Source organism: Perna viridis, chromosome 6, assembly GCF_037379345.1.
Source record: "Perna viridis isolate PV_CMFRI_1.1 ecotype Kerala chromosome 6, ASM3737934v1, whole genome shotgun sequence".
NCBI lineage: Eukaryota > Metazoa > Mollusca > Bivalvia > Mytilida > Mytilidae > Perna > Perna viridis.
In genome coordinates, this window is record NC_142450.1 from 20211922 (window position 1) to 20228491 (window position 16570).

Genomic DNA, 16570 nt, shown 5'->3' on the forward strand with positions numbered 1-16570 from the left:
TATTTGGAATTCTTGACTGATGGGATAGAATCGAATTCTGTGTAGTCTTTTAGCGTTCCAATTCTAGAATGGAAGTCTCCACAAACAATAATAAAGTCAGTTTCGCATTGGTCGTATACATTTGCTAGAATATGAGCAAAAAAGCCCTAAGAGTCTCTACCCCACACAGAATTTTCGGGGGGGGGGCAGGTAACATGGTGAATGAAAAGTCAGTAGTTTTGGATGTAAACTTAACACAAGATATTCCTTCGTATATTCTGTCGATTATTTCAAAGTTGCAATCGTCTATTTTACATTGCTTTATTAGAAGTCCTATTTCACCAGAACCTTTTGGGGCATCATGATGAATGTACTGTCTATTCAACCCTTTCCAAATATAACCATCTACTTCTAAATTGTCAATTGAAATTGAGATTGTTCCTTTCAGGCGAGTTTCATAAACATTTAAAATATCAGTAACCACTGTTTGTACTATTTCAGTCCGTAACAAATTATTATTTTGAGTCCAACCACAAACATTCCAATGTCCGATTTTTATATTACCATAGTGCCGGGATGGTTCCTATTTTTGTTGTTCTGCATTTTGAGTTTCCACATTTTCACCAGTTTCATTTTTTCGCAATATGCGCCCGCTTCCTGTCAGTCGGTAAGCTTTCCCTTGCGGGGGCACTCGTAGTATTGTTGTTGAATGTGTATCTAGTAATCGTTCTATTCTGGATTTAGCGCCTTGCATGAAAATCTTACCGAACTGATCATCATTTTTTAGTTTATTCCGCGATACATTTACTTTCTGTTGCGAATTCTGAAAGCTGACTTTAACTAGTCCCGGTTTGTTGCAAATTCGTGGTCTGCGACTATCGTTACGTCTAAGGCAAGCCTTTGAATCACTTCGTTCATTTTTTTTTCAATCAAATCCTCTGCTTCACTATAACAGTTATGTCGTTATTATTTAGTGGATCAAGATTAGCCGTTGATTGATTTAAACTTTGGGTGTTCATGGTTTCGATGTCACTGAGCCGAAGCGAAATAGACTGAACTGAGTTAATTAATTCATCTATTTGTGAGGACTCCCTGGCTATATCGATATCAATATCAGACTTTAATGCTTTCATTTTGTCATCAATTGTAGATAAAATATCATTTCTGAGTCGATCAATTTTTATTCTAACATTCTTTTCATACTTTCTTGACCTTCCTTTAATTCTTTTACGTTATCGACAAGAGATTTGATGGACTTTGCAAGTTTGTCTGCACCGGCCATTTCTGTTTGTTTACAATCTGGGTGGTGTGTCTCACCTTCAGACGATCTTAAACGTTTCGGCCTTGGTTTTTGGAGTTGTTTGCATCACAGTTGATAAATGGCATTTTGTAGAATGTCTCAACGTGCGAGTATTACATTATAAAGTCTTTGTCACAAAATAATTAAAAAAAAATTCTCCACAAATTTAAACACCTGTATAATTGTCTGCCATTAACAGAAAAAAATGCTAAAAATCTTTACCCTACTACAAAATAAGAGAAAGAAATAATTTTCCTTTCCATAACAAAAACAAATCTCCTGATCCCCCCTTCTTTTTGACCAGTCCCCCATCCAGGTAAAAATGATAAGTCCTTTAGATTCACTTATATCATGTAACATTTCCTTGATCGACGATTATTTTCGTTGTGTATATACATGCATGTGCGTGTGTGTATTGAAAAATAAATTAATAACAAACCAAATCCCTCTATATATTTATATTTAGAGAATGTCTAATCATACAAATTACTGATTGACAATTTGTGCGTTACGTTCAATATACCAGGAACAATTTTGGAATAATTATTCAAATTTCATTGTGCATTTCTCATGGTAGTAAAAATACATAGTTCCATACGACATCCAAAAAGTTGTTCTTGGGCGATTTTCGAACAACCTATAGTGGTTGATGTATGATTGGAACACAGGGATAACACAGGTTCCTAAGACTCCAAGTAGTATCCTTTTCACACCGAGGAAGGATTTCTACTCATGTGGACACGAAGAAGAAAAAATGTACGCCGCGCTGTCCTGCTCTGGGGGAAACAAATCTTGGTATCTTGAATTCCGGTACAATCATCAAGTAATGAAAACAATTATTAAAGTCTGATATAAAAACAGAAAAAAAAACATTCCAATCACAAATAAAGCATGGACCAGCAAAAAAAAATAATACAATAACAACAATTATCTTAACTACCGTTTTTAAAAACGAAAAAAGGAAAGCGAATCAGACATTTTTATAAGATAAGTTTTGGTTACAATTGATGGTAACTCAGTTCTTGTACTTCTTTTCAATAATTAATAATTCAAAACACATTCCTAGCAGAGTCTGAATGAGGCGTCAAAGATAAATGATTACACAGGCAAGACTATGCCTGCCATTGAAGTATTCAGTGCTGGTATCAAATTCCTTAAAGGTCATTTGTTTGAACACTTGAAAGATCGCATTCCGTACATGAGAAATAGTGATATAAATTGGGTACATACTATTCCTGCGATATGGGATGAAACAGCAAAGAAATTCATGAGAGAATCTGCCGAAAGGGTAAGCTATTAAAATGATAGTGACTATGACTTTCATCAAATAATGTCGTGCAATGGCTAAGGTGTTTTGCCTCTAGATCTGTTTTCCGTTAATTTTGTGTCGTTATTAAACAGCAAAAATAAAATATTTACCAAAGAATAAAGACCTATAAATATTTGTTTCCTTTTTTGAACAGGCTGGAATAAAAGGAAGTCAGCTGACTCTAGCATTGGAACCTGTATGAGCGGCATTATACTGCCAACTCGGTAAACAAATTACTGGTATAGCACCACAAGAATCTAGAAAGCAATTCCTCATACTTAACTATGGAGGTATGTATTGGCAGGAAAATAAATTTGTTCTTGTTACATGCGTTCATACAGTGGTCCTCGTGTTTTCTTCCTTTCGTTTTTGTTGGTCGAGTGTTTGACCGCATTGAAAAGTAAACATAGTTGATACATTACATTGTAAAATTCATTTTTATATTTTATTTTTCATAAATTTATGCAAATTTATATATAATCCTACTTAATATAATTCGGTGGAATTTATCTCGATGCTTCCTTTTTAATTTGTCACAAAAGCTCAACACCCTGAAAAGCCTAGAAAAAACAAAATTCTTTGATTACTTAGTTTTATATACATATATTCATAATTTGCAGGAGGAACAGTTGATGTTACAGTCCATGAGGTAAGATAGAACAAGGCACTGACAGAAATTCACAGAGCTTCCTTGGGGCGGAATAAAAGTGGATGATGCTTTTTGGGAGTACCTCCTTGAGATCTTTAATTACGAACTCATTTAAACGCTTCCGAAAAGTTTGAACTGGGCCATTGAACATGTGTTTTTCTAAAAGTCACAGAATGTGATAAGCCATACACTTTTGTGGATTAAAAAGGATTAAATTTGTTTTTAGAAAATACTAGAATATCAGTAATCAAAATAAAACAAAACTTTTTTTTATCTTTATTTCTTAAGTTGATGTCAAAGTCTACATACATCTCAATTTAGAGAATGATGGATATGCATGCAAAGTAATCATGGTGAATGAGATGACCACAACTTAATGACATATAATTAAAAAAAACACACACATTAGAAATTTGAGATGATTTGAAATCACTATCTTCACTGGATTATCTAATGGATTCTTTCGAAGTATTCATTTATCGACTTGTCCTTGATGACTGTATTCCGCTAATCGTCATCGACACGACGGCCATAAAATAATTAAGGTGCTCAATTTTATCAAATTGTTTCGTTATGTAGGTGTAATTGTGACGATAATTAGATTTGAGATTAGACTATGTAACTTATGTTTGCGATACTTCACGATTATGCGGCCCTTGTTCCGCTCATGAGTTAAATCTTAATGCTTCTTGGCACAAGTGATCATATTATAGTTATTCACGATAACGAATTGATTATCTTATTTATTATAGAGATTTCTCCATTATTCATTCATATTTTCAACAAGAATTTTAAATTTTGTGAACGGCGGATTGATATTGGTGTTGTGACAATTTGTGTCGTTTTAGTGTGAGAAACCCCGAGAGTGAAATTCACAGTGTGAATTATCGAAAATGTTTACACTGGGAACATTCAGTAAATCATTGTAATCAATGATAGTACATTCGTGTTTTTCAGAAATTTACGCAAATGGACATTTTATATTAATAGACTGCATAGTAGGTTGTACTTTGTATATTCGTTTTCTCTACTGCGTACTACATTTCGAAACGACATCATTAGTACCTAGCAATCAGTAATGCAGATCAGGGATAATCTATCTTTCCTTTGAAACGAAACTTGATCTTTATTGTATTCCAAATATTGTACTCCAAAAATTGCATTCCAAATTCAGAGTTTGAGTATTTAATGAGCAGATTGATTAATAATCTTAGATTACCTAGCATTGCAGGTCTTCTAATGAAACAAAGAAATATTTAAGGAGGTAGAACTAGGGTAATCAGTGATATGTTTGTATTATATTCAATTTCACCAAAGCCTCTCAAGCTTCCGTATGAAACAGAATAGAATGAATCCAAGTTAATTAGATACTTTCATAAGATTGATGTAAAATGCTGAATAAAACGTTGCAATGATTTTTAAGAGTTTTGTCCCTTACCCTAGGTCTACCTCCTTAAGATAAGATAATGTTTTTGTTACCATCATTACATTATAATTTTAATTGATATTTCCAGATATCTCACCACCAATGTTTAATACATATAGTAATAATTTATAGAGCATTTATAGAACAAAATATAACTACGTAATTCAGGGACATTTTCGTAAAATACAAAGAGAAAGTAGAATCAACCGTTTATGTGTGTATTGTTATTGAATGTAAATCATACATGTAATTCAGGAGTTCCTGGTAGGTACAGTAGTCGTAGTTTTATCTTTTATATGTTTAATATTTATCATGGTAGAAGTCTAAATCGTTTTTATATGTTCGTCATTGTTGTGTGTGTGTGTGTGTGTGTGTGTGTTAAAATGTCTAACTAGCATATACCGATAATTGCCTTTAAAAAAAAACAAATAAATGATTGTCAAGTTGTACATAATAAAGTAAGCAAAATGAAAATACTATATAATGATGTATATTAAATCTTGTATTACAATATTCATTCAAATGCCATTATCTATTTCTAGTGTTAGCACAAGTCATAAGATGGCATCTATCAAGTTGTTCGTGGTCGCTATCGATTTTGGAACTACGTACAGAGATTGGTCTCCGTAATTGTATTTATTCAGAATCTTTAACTATTCCTTTTTTTTCAATCACTGAACGAGTTTACTCTTAAACGTTTTCTGAACAAAAGAATTTCAAAACAAAACTGACTATATATTTTTGGTTAACTTATGTATCCTTACAGATCTTGAATTATGTGAAGCTTATTGACATTAACTGTGCACAATGTCCAATTGATTGTCAATAACCGAACCAATATCATTGTCGTTATCGATGGATATACTGTATTATGTATGTATCCATTTTCGCCTTTATACTGTGATCTTTGACAACTATTTGTTCTTATGTTAAATGTTTTATATGTTACAACAATAGTCTAACTTCGTAATTTCCAAAATAAGGTTACCACGATACGTGTGATAAATCGGACCAATGAACAATTGAAGAAATCTGTTGTTTTTTTTTTTATTATTATTATATTCTGTTTATTCAGGGCATATTAAATTTCATCTGTCTCCTATCACTTGTATCGACCATTATAAATTATTCGATGAATATTTAGAGGTGTAACTTCATATTATCTGAACACAGATGCATATATACACATTTTCTAAAAGGTTAAAAGGAAAGTAAAACCTTTAAAAAAGAAAGTGAAACCTTAAAATAAATTGTATCATATAAAGACAGATAAATCTAGAAGGTTATTGGTAGAAGGTAAAATAGTTATTACGTTTTTGTTTGATTGTTAAACTTTGCAAATACTTAACTTATTTGTCATGTACTTAATTTTACTTTAATCAAACTATAATATTGTCATCGACTCTTCGGATTAATCGAACGTTAACGTTATGGTGTTTCAAAACCGGTCGAAATAAGAAGGCCTATTGTTTTTTTTTTTTTTTTAAGAAAATAGAGAGATGGATATAAACACATAGCACAAGTATTCATAATCGAGGATTACACATTATATCTTAAAGGTTTTCATTAATATAGATAATCTCATGAACGATGATATTTTCGTGAAACTAAAAACGAAAATGGAACTCTTTTCGTGACATTGCCTTATCAGGCGGTACAATTGCATCCTGAACAAAAAAAAGAAAAACGTATCCATTATTTTGTATATTAGGAGTATTTTGTGTTATAGTATCATTATTGTATAGTTCTGAAATGTTGGTGTGGGTTTCTTGGATTTATAAAAAAGATTACTATGTATAGCTGTACTACAATAACGTTATGTTTATGTTCAAAATTATTCAAAGTCTAAAAATAGCAAAAAAATTCGATTTGTTCCAATGTATTTAAAAGGAAAGAAACAGGCACTTGGGTAACTTTTGAAAAAAAGCAAGTATGTATACTTCGTCATTCAATCTTGTTTGTCAAGCATTTAAGATATTTTAAAACTTTAAAGTCACTTTACTAAGAGACCATATTCTTGCATTGCATCCGACCATCGGTCGGAATTTAGTGTTTAATATTACTTTCTTGTCTGACTAAAGTCAAAGGCTATAAGAAACACAAGGTCACGCAGGTGTCTGCAAGACTTGTATCATCTATTCCGGAAAATAAATATTCCAATTCACTTCTACAAACTTTTGGTAAGTTGATTAAACCAATATTCTAACCGGTAATTGAAAGAAACTTTTAAACGAAGGAAAACCAAAAAAGGCAAAAGATAAGAAATTTTAATATAAAATCAAAAGTACCATGGATCAATACGGTCATCGTCATCAATCGGTAATAAGTTCCAACCAACTTTCAATTTTCATTTATAGGGATACCAGTATTAATGTAGGGTGTTTGGTTAAAATTTTAAGGATATACGAAGTGAATAGTGTTACTCAAACTCTTCAGCATTTCATAGAAATTGAAATATAAATATTTAAATTTGCATGTTCTCGCGTCATATGCAGAAAAAAGATGAAGGACGCCATTGACCTTGTGATTTTTGTAAAGTTTGTATTCCGTATTAATAACCATTATTTGCATGAAAGATCTACAAGGAAGCTGTTTTATGTGACACAATGGTACAAGTATAAAAATATAACGACCTTGTGTGGTAATTCATAAAAATGTTGAAAATGAAAGTAAAATCTACGTGTAAATTGGTTGTTTCTGAATGGTAAGTACCTTCTGTTTTCTGGATATGAATTTAAGTAATATCTCCGTAATCTTGTTTCAGACTTCTATTCATATTATCGTTGGTTTACATTTGAACTGAATTGTATGTATGCAGTTAACGGCTCTTGGTACTCAAAACGAAACTAATTTATCATGATAAAAACACCCCAAAAGTTATAAAACAATAGATATCAAAGGAATTCTATTCTATAATCAAATTTAAACTTAAGTCGTCCCAAAAATGTGACAGTAACTATGTTTCCATAAGAAAACAACTGTGGTAAAAATGAAATGTATGTGTGACTTTGATGTTACTGAACCTTTCCAGATTACAATGACTTCCGACAAGCTATTTGTGGTTGCCATAGATTTTGGAACGACATACAGTGGATATGCTTTTTCTACTATTAGCAACAGATCACGAATATTGACATATAACTGGAGTTCAGGCAGAACCCAAGTTCCAAAGACACCGACCAGTATTTTGTTTACACCAAATGGGAATTTCCACTCTTTTGGCCACGAAGCAGAAGAAAAGTACGCTGAATTATCTATGGCTAGGGAGAACAAAGATTGGTATTTCTTCAAAAGATTTAAGCTTACCCTTTACAAAAGCGAGGTATATGTATTCATATCATTATACATATGATCAGCTTTATTTATTGATATGAGAAAATTGAGTAAAGAATCAAACTAATCATTATCATATTAACTATGCCGTAATTTTTATACATATTTTATAAAACAATAATGAGCAATGTACTTTTTCCTTTCTCTTCAACATTAAAATCAAATGATATATTACTCATCACATATTGCTCAATGCAACTGAAAATATTGATGATGAATTCGTAGATATTTGAATCCTTATACTACTATTGTTGTAGTTTTATCATTTGATTGCACATTTTGTAGAATCTGAGCGAGAGAACAACTATCAAAGATTGTACAGGAAAGATTTTGCCTGCCATTAAAGTGTTCAGTGCTGGTATCAAGTTTCTTAAAGAACACTTATATAATCACTTCCAGGAACACATAGAGTACATGAGAAACAGCGATATACATTGGGTCCTCACATTGCCTGCAATATGGGATGAAAAAATTAAGAATCCAATACCGCTGTGAGACAAAGATAACCAAAGGGTAAATACCAGTTTATCTAACGAACTACTGATACTTCTTTGGCGTGTCAAGACGTCACAAACTTCCGACGTTTATTTTATTTTTTTTTCAAATTTGGTATGATGGTAAAAATCGCATGTGAAATTACAAATATCCTGGTCTAAAAAGTGAAAAGTACAACTTTTTTGCTTTCTTTCTGAACAGGCTGGAATAGACGGAAATCAGCTGACTCTAGCCTTGGAACCCGAATCGGCTGCTCTGTACTGTCAACTGTCAACTGGGAAAACAAATTACCGGTTTGGAACCATTAGAACCGGGGCAAAAATTTCTTCTTCTCGACTGTGGGGGTATGTACTGTAAAGGAACTATATAAGTTACGTGTTCAGTCTGTGGTCATTATAACAAAAAGTAAATTATCCTTTTAGTACACCTTGTGTCTTCAAGCACTTCAGGGTTTGACCCTTTCATAGTACAAAAAAGTTACACCACTTATCTTGTTAGATTTGGGTTTCGACATTTATGTTCATTGCATTTAATTATTTATATATTTATTATTTGATGCCTCCAATTAATTAGATGGCGTTTATGAATTTCAGGGGGAACAGTTGATGTTACCGTTCATGAAGTAGGGCAAGACAAGACACTGAAAGAAATTCACAGAGCAACAGGAGGGACGTGGGGTGGTATTAAGGTTGATGATGCCTTTCAAGAGTATCTCTTAGATTTGTTTGATTACGAATTGATAGAGTCGCTTCCAAAAAGCGATGTGTTGGAATTAGAAAAAAGTTTCGAACTGCTTAAGAAGAGGGCTGATACAAGTAATAGAATATATACAATGCAAATACCTTTTATTCTTCGTCAACAATTAGAACCACATATGCTATTGGCTGGTAGATTGAAGCTTGACGCAAAGGTTGTTAAGAGCTTTTTCGAATGTCCTGTGCGAAACATATGCATTCATATTGAGGAAATACTAAGAGAACTTAGATTTCATTTTGTAAACACTATTATACTTGTGGGTGGATTTGCAGAGAGCGAGATATTACAAAGCGAAATACAGAATCGGTTCTCAACCAAGCGTATACTGAGCCCCACCAATTCTAGTACAGCAGTTGTAAATGGTGCCGTCGAGTTTGGACATTGTCCAGAAAAAATCCGGTACAGAATGTCTCCAATGACTTATGGCATTGCGATAGTAGTTCCATTCGAGTATGACAATCATCCGTATGAGAAAAAAATCGAAATAGAGGGTGAAGAATATTGTAAAGATATTTTTAGCATTCATGTTAAAAAAAATCAGAGTGTTGAAACTGGGACCCCGATATCTGACGAATCGTATAGTCCCGTATCCTCGAAGAATACGGTTCTACCGATACGTGTTATTGAGTCTAGCAACCGAAATCCGACATATGTAACAGATCCAGGATGCCGTGTCATTGGACGCTTTCAAGTAGAGGTTCCATCATCTAGTTCACATTTGAATAGATCTGTCAAAGTAAAGATGATATTTAGCGGCACGGAGTTAAACGTTGAAGCAAGGAGTGTGCAAACAGGGCGGCTACACACATCTTCATTCAAATTTACATAGGAGGCTGAATGACTATTGACTCATCCAACCACTATTATTATTTTTTGTTACATTCAATGACTTTCCAAATTAGTTCCAAAATGTTGCATTCCCAAAAGTAATATTTCAACAACAAAAACATGGTAATACGTTTTTATTAGTGTTTCAATATCAGACAATAAAAAAAATTATTGAATCATTGTTGACCCTTTGCAGTTTGTACGTTTTATTTTTATAATTTCAATTTTTTGTTGTGTGTGTGTGTGTGTTTTTAAGTTAAAAGAAATCTCGAACCATGTCAACGAAGCTCTCTAAGGAAAAGCACGAGTTTTAAGATGATCTCAGGACATATCTTTTTCCTAGGTCACGTCAACAAAAGTCTTCTAAACTTAAGATACATTCTTAAATTTGTCCTTAAGTTAAGATACATCGATGAACTTAAGTAGCTGTCTTTGTAAGAATCATGCAAAATTTGAAAAAAGTGATACACCCCGAAAAAGGCTACATATTTTTATTTTTGTAATTAAGTTGTTTTATGGGTCTATACTATGGAATGTGCAATTATTCATTCAAATCTGCCTGCTCTTAGGAGATAATCCACATTGAAAATCCAGTAGATTCTATTGTATTTGAGTGCCATTTACAGAGTTATCTCCCTTAATTTTGAAATCTGCAGTGCATTCTATATATTTTTTATCTCCTAAGAGCACGGGTTATATGAAAAACCACATGTTAATTCCTGTTTACAATGACATTTCAAACAAAATATCAAAAATAAAAATATGTAGGCTTTTTACCCATTAATCACATTTTGCATAATCCGTAATCTATTTAAAATGTCATGTATGGAAAAAATAACAACAAACATATCTATGATTTGCCTTCATGTCAAAATAGCGTTATTTTCAAAAAGATATTATTTTCTATCTAGATACTTCTAATATGTATCTAGATACTTCTCACAACTATCTAGATACAACTAACAAGTATCTAGATACTTCGCATAACTATCTAGATGCTTCATTCAAGTAACTAGACGCTTCTTACAAGTATCTAGATACACAAAAGTCCTCACGAGTATCTAGATACTTCGCAAAAGCATGTAGATGCTTCTAACATTTATCTAAATACTTTTCACAAGAATCTAGAAGCTTCTCAAAAGTATCTAGACACTTAATTCGCGAAAGCATCTAGATGCTTTGCACAACTATCTAGATACTTATTATCCTTGTATCCCATCCCCTTCCTCATTTTATCATCATTTCATGTTCATTTTATCATCCCATTTCATGTTCATCGCCTGAGTACTGTTGAAATATTGCTGCTCGGGCGTTAAACCACATTAATCAATCATTCAAGCAAAATTGATAAATGTAGTCATTGGAGACACTGAAAATTGAATGATATTTAACTGTATTAATAGTTTTGTTAAGGTACAAAAGAAAATTTAAAATATAGAGTATTCAAATCTTTCTAACCACAGATCCTGTTTGGTTAGACTGGTATGTTATATTAGTTTTTAATTCCGCACGAACAGCCATAACCTTTTCATTTGAATAAAAGGTCTATGGGAAAGCTACTTCATCAATTCAAGATATAGTTTTGGCAAGTATAGAAATACTACAATCTTGTATGGATTTTTTTTATTTTAAAAAACGGAAGTGAAATCTACGTGTAAAATAAGTTGTTTCAGAAAGGGTAGTTGCTTGTGTTAATTGAATATAACATTAAGTAACATCCTTGTTGTCTTGTGACTTTTTATGAGCAACCCGGCGGGTGTTTCTAGAAAAGCAGAGGATACTTACCCTACCGGTGCACCTGGTCCATGCTCCCAGTTTTTTAGTGCAGTCCGAGTTGCTCATTTGCTTTTGTTACATTGTATGTAAGATTTTAGTTACTTTATGTTCTTTGTTCTTTGTGTATGTCTGGTCTTTGTCCCTGAATTACATTCTTTTGATTACCGCTATAACCTTGGTTCCCTTGATTACTCTTTAAAATTGTTATTGACATTAGATGGTCATTTTTTAACTATTGACAAAACTTTATGACAAACGTGATGACTTTTCATTCAGAATTGGCAACTTTCCTTTCATCTGTGGCAACATCCTTTCAGAACCTGCGTATGAAGTGTTAATAGCACAACTCGTTCCTTATGCCAGAGCTTGCCACATCTACGCAGACTGTTTGTATCGCGCTAGAATTCTAACAAATAGGCTTCTGGAACAGGGTTATTTTGATACAAGTTTGAAGTCATCACTCCAGAAGTTTTATTGTCGTCATCATGAACTCGTGGATCGTTACGGTGTATCCATTTTTGACATGAAAACTGATTGTTCAACGTGTCACAGTTTTCCTTTCTTCTTTCATTCACCCCGTACTTGACTTTTTATGATCAACGGGTGTTTCTAGAAAAGCAGAGGATGTTTATCATACCGATGCACCTGGTCCATGCTCCAAGGTTTTGGTGGACTCCGAGTTGCTCATTTGCTTTTGTTACTTTGTATGTATAATTTTAGTTACTTTATGTTCTTTGTTCTTTGTGTATGTCTGTTTTCCATATCTGGTCTTTGTCCCTGGATTACATTCATTTGATGATCGTTAGAACCTTGGTTCCCTTGATTACTCTTTTACCTTCTCACTGGTTTATTAGTACGCAGTAAAGAGCGCTTGATATCAAATTACCTTAACAAAACAATCAAAAAGTTATAAAATAAAATATACAAATGTATTTTTGTATCAAATTTATCAAATTTAAACTGAAGGTTGTAGTCCAAACAAAATATTGTAAGTATAGGTAGGACTTAAGAACTCGATAATAAATGAAATGAAATACATGTGTGCTTCTGATGTTACTGAACCTTTCCAGATTACAATGGACACTGCCAATATATTTGTGGTTGCCATAGATTACGGAATTACTTACGGTGGCTATGCATTTTCCAAAATTAGCAACAGGTAACGAATATTGACGTATAACTGGAGCTCAGGACGAATCTAAGTTCCGAAGACTCAGACCAGTATTTGGTTTACAGTTCGTGGAAAGTTCGACTCTTTTGGCCAGGAAGCAGAAGATAAGTATGTTGAATTATCTATGGCTAGGGAGACCAAGATTGGTATTACTTCAAACAATTCAAGCTTACTCTTCACAAAAACGAGGTATTCATATCCTATATGTGACTTTAGGATATATATGTGACTTTTTTTTATTCATTGAAATGCGAAAATAAGTAAAGACTCATTCTAAACAGAATTTCGGTTCCATTGATTACTCTTTGCCATATTCATCATATCCATTTTGTTAAAATAATTGTTTAACAAGCTATTCCTTCATTTCAAACACATTTGAGAAAACAGTAAAAAGCAGCTCGTTTTCTTCAACAAAAATAAACAAATAATCTATTATAATAATAATTACTCAAATACAAACCAATGCGAAATGTGGGTAGTAGATCTCGTATGTATTAGAAGGTCTTATACTACTATTATACAACTGTAATTATAGGAATAAATTCAGTAAAAAAACTCTCATTGCTTCCAATGCAAACCCATATTTAAAGTGAGGCCTCTTGTGAATAAACCTTTAGAAATCAAGCAGTTTTATGCATAACTCTTTAGGGTTCATGAGCCAAGTTATCTCTTGCAACTTTCAAAACATATGGTCATGCGGCATTTTTTGGCCATTTCCATGGCTTCTTTACATACAATTTGAAAATTTGCTATATTTTTACCCTAGCCCCCACCACTGTTTAAAGTGCTGTGAAAAAAATGAATAGCAAAATAAAAAGACTGGCATATTCTGAAGTGCAAAAATGAAATTTCTTTCAAAATGAATTAAATTGAAAAAAATATTAAGGTAGGAGTTACGGAAATGAACGTCCCTAGTGGATTCCAGGAAAAACGTTGTCGTTGCCGTTACTATGCGAGTTATTTCCCTTTGATCACTGACTAAAAAATGTTCGACGGCAATCGAAATTCCCGTAAATATTTCGTTCGTAAATTGTATTATACTAAATAATATAACCTTCGCGGAAAAGAGAGACCAGAAGATGTTCACGAGAAAGATAAAATAAATGCACACTAAAATAATAACGACAATTTGGAATGGAGACAGGATAGAAGAGTAGTAGACATCTGGCAGATAAAAACTGTATATAAATCTCCTCTGTTTTTTTTGCATTATTGCAAATCTGATCGAAGATATGGTCTTTATGAAAAAAAGGATAAATTTGAAAATTTCCTCCAATTAAAAATAAATGACCTGACTTGTTTCGACGAATAAAATATATATGAAAACAAGTTAGACGAACGATAATTTAAAATCATTTATATGGGAAGAGTGGGTTCGCGTATATTATTGCATTTTTTGTGAACATACCACAAATGAGCGTTAAAAAAAAGCACAAGATATGATTTGGAATTCCTACAACGAACTACTAAATAAATCAAAATACTTTTGTTCTAAATCAATTTACATTGCAATAATAGGGTTAAAATAGAAGGAAAGAATCGGAATCGTTTTCAAACGTATCATAACACAAGCTTGATGTTGTAAATTGTCGAAGTTAAACTCATTTATTTAAATTCACCATTCTGATTACAAAATTTTCTTTAAAGTAGCACAATAAAATTCAATTGGCACCGTACTAATGCGCCAGGTTGTGTGATATTCAGGTTCGTTGTCAGTTTACATGGAAAACCTAGCTAGATGAATGAACACGAAACTCACTGAACTTTTGCATAGTTGAACTACAAACTACTAGTTTGCTTTTTTTTTTTAAATTTTTTCAGGTCAAAATTCAATTTAGCGAAATCCATATGCCCTTTTTAACATGTACATGTACTTCTCATAATACAACTTGATAGCTGATAAACTATAAATTAAGTGCTACAAATAACACCATACCGTAGATTGACACCATTTCTTAGAAAACAGCATGATCAAAATTTCTATGCCCCATGAAATACCAGGTGCCTTTGACAAGGTTTGCAAAAGAGGGGAATGGACGGGGTTACAGTAGTTCGACAGGTGCACATTATACAAGTAATATGCATTTTTTTCATGTCTGACATTTACAAAAAACAAACTTAATACCCAACGTGAAAAAAAAAATACATGAAAAGCTGTTATTATGATGTATTTCCAACAAGATTGCTATGAGTAGCTATACGTCCTCTGTCTCTGCAAAACAAAATTGACATATATATACAAAAGTTCCATAACTCCTATAAAATTTGTTGAAATTAAATGGCGGCGCAATGATCAATTACATATGTTGGTAAACAATCCTACAAAGGGGTGACGGACGGACGCACGGACACCGGTCTTAATATAATTTGGTGTATTCTATAATCGGATAGTAGAGGGAAGAAAATAATTAGAATTGGTATGTGCTACAATAAACTGATTGGTTTAGGTCAGAATTATGCGTAATTCGTAATTCACCGGTATTTATATGTTCCATTTCCTTTCTGGCGGGGAATAAACTCACTTTAAAATAATCCATAAAATCAATATCTCAATTCTAAGGCACCTATTGTGTCATACTTCAGAAGATTTCCCAAATTTCCTATCACTGTCAGCTGGTGTCTCCGTCAGTAAGAATACAATGACTTAATTAAATCGCATATGTTCCTTGAGCATTTTTATCATTTATCATGTATCCATTTTTTTTATTTTGAAGAGATCCCTTTTTTCGATACAAATACGTATTATAAAATCAATGAATATACAGAAAATGCATTCTTGAAATATAGCAATCTGAAATAGAATGGTTGACAACTTTGTTTCTCTGCCTTTTCGGTATTTTATTTCACTTTTCCAACATCTTTGAATTCATTTGAAGCTGAAGAAAAAACTGTGTTCAGGACCTTCCGTTCACTAATTTTGCTACACGTATTATACATGAAACAAGTGTCGTAGCAAGCCTAGCGTTTCATTTACAACCGTAAAACATGTAAAGATATGTGACGTCGCCGAAATAAAGTTTGACGTTACCGAATACAAACTGGAAAAAAAGTGGTAAGAATTTTCATTTTAGGAGAGCATGACGGTTAACGAGTCCCGTTGTCAAGTGATTTTTATAATCTTCCGATAGCTATTACAGCTGATAATTATATTCTATTTTTTAAAGAAAATTCTAGGCACTTTTATTTCACAATACTAAGAAATAATTTATTACGTGCCGTTTTGTAACAATTTCCCTAAATATCCTACGTATTTTCATCATTGTACTAGTATATTTCAAATCTATGTACTTAGAACACGAAATCCGATACAATGTCATTTTTTTCTGTCATATGATCGCATTCGAGTCGATCTTTCTACATGCAAAATTTCCAAAAAAAATCTAGGACGCGATATTTACGTATCTCCTACCTTAATGACAGATTGTTCTCCCCAAAAGGGGTAGTCCTTGTGACGTGATGAATATTTATTATATTCATACCTACATCTTATTGCACATTTTGTAGAATCTGAACGAGATGATCAAAGATTATACAGGGAAGACTGTGCC

General features: G+C 32.7%; 1 protein-coding gene and 1 pseudogene across 7 annotated transcripts in view; one reads left to right on the plus strand and one right to left on the minus strand.

Moving 5' to 3' along the window:
• The window catches only part of LOC148614001 (uncharacterized), a 163510-nt gene that overhangs the window by 82854 nt on the left and 64086 nt on the right, over positions 1 to 16570 (minus strand). The window lies entirely within an intron of this gene.
• Positions 6600 to 10256, plus strand: LOC148614008 (heat shock 70 kDa protein 12B-like; annotated as a pseudogene). Its single transcript, XR_015923534.1, has 4 exons — positions 6600 to 7985; positions 8282 to 8474; positions 8667 to 8835; positions 9085 to 10256. The product of XR_015923534.1 is annotated as a heat shock 70 kDa protein 12B-like (transcript).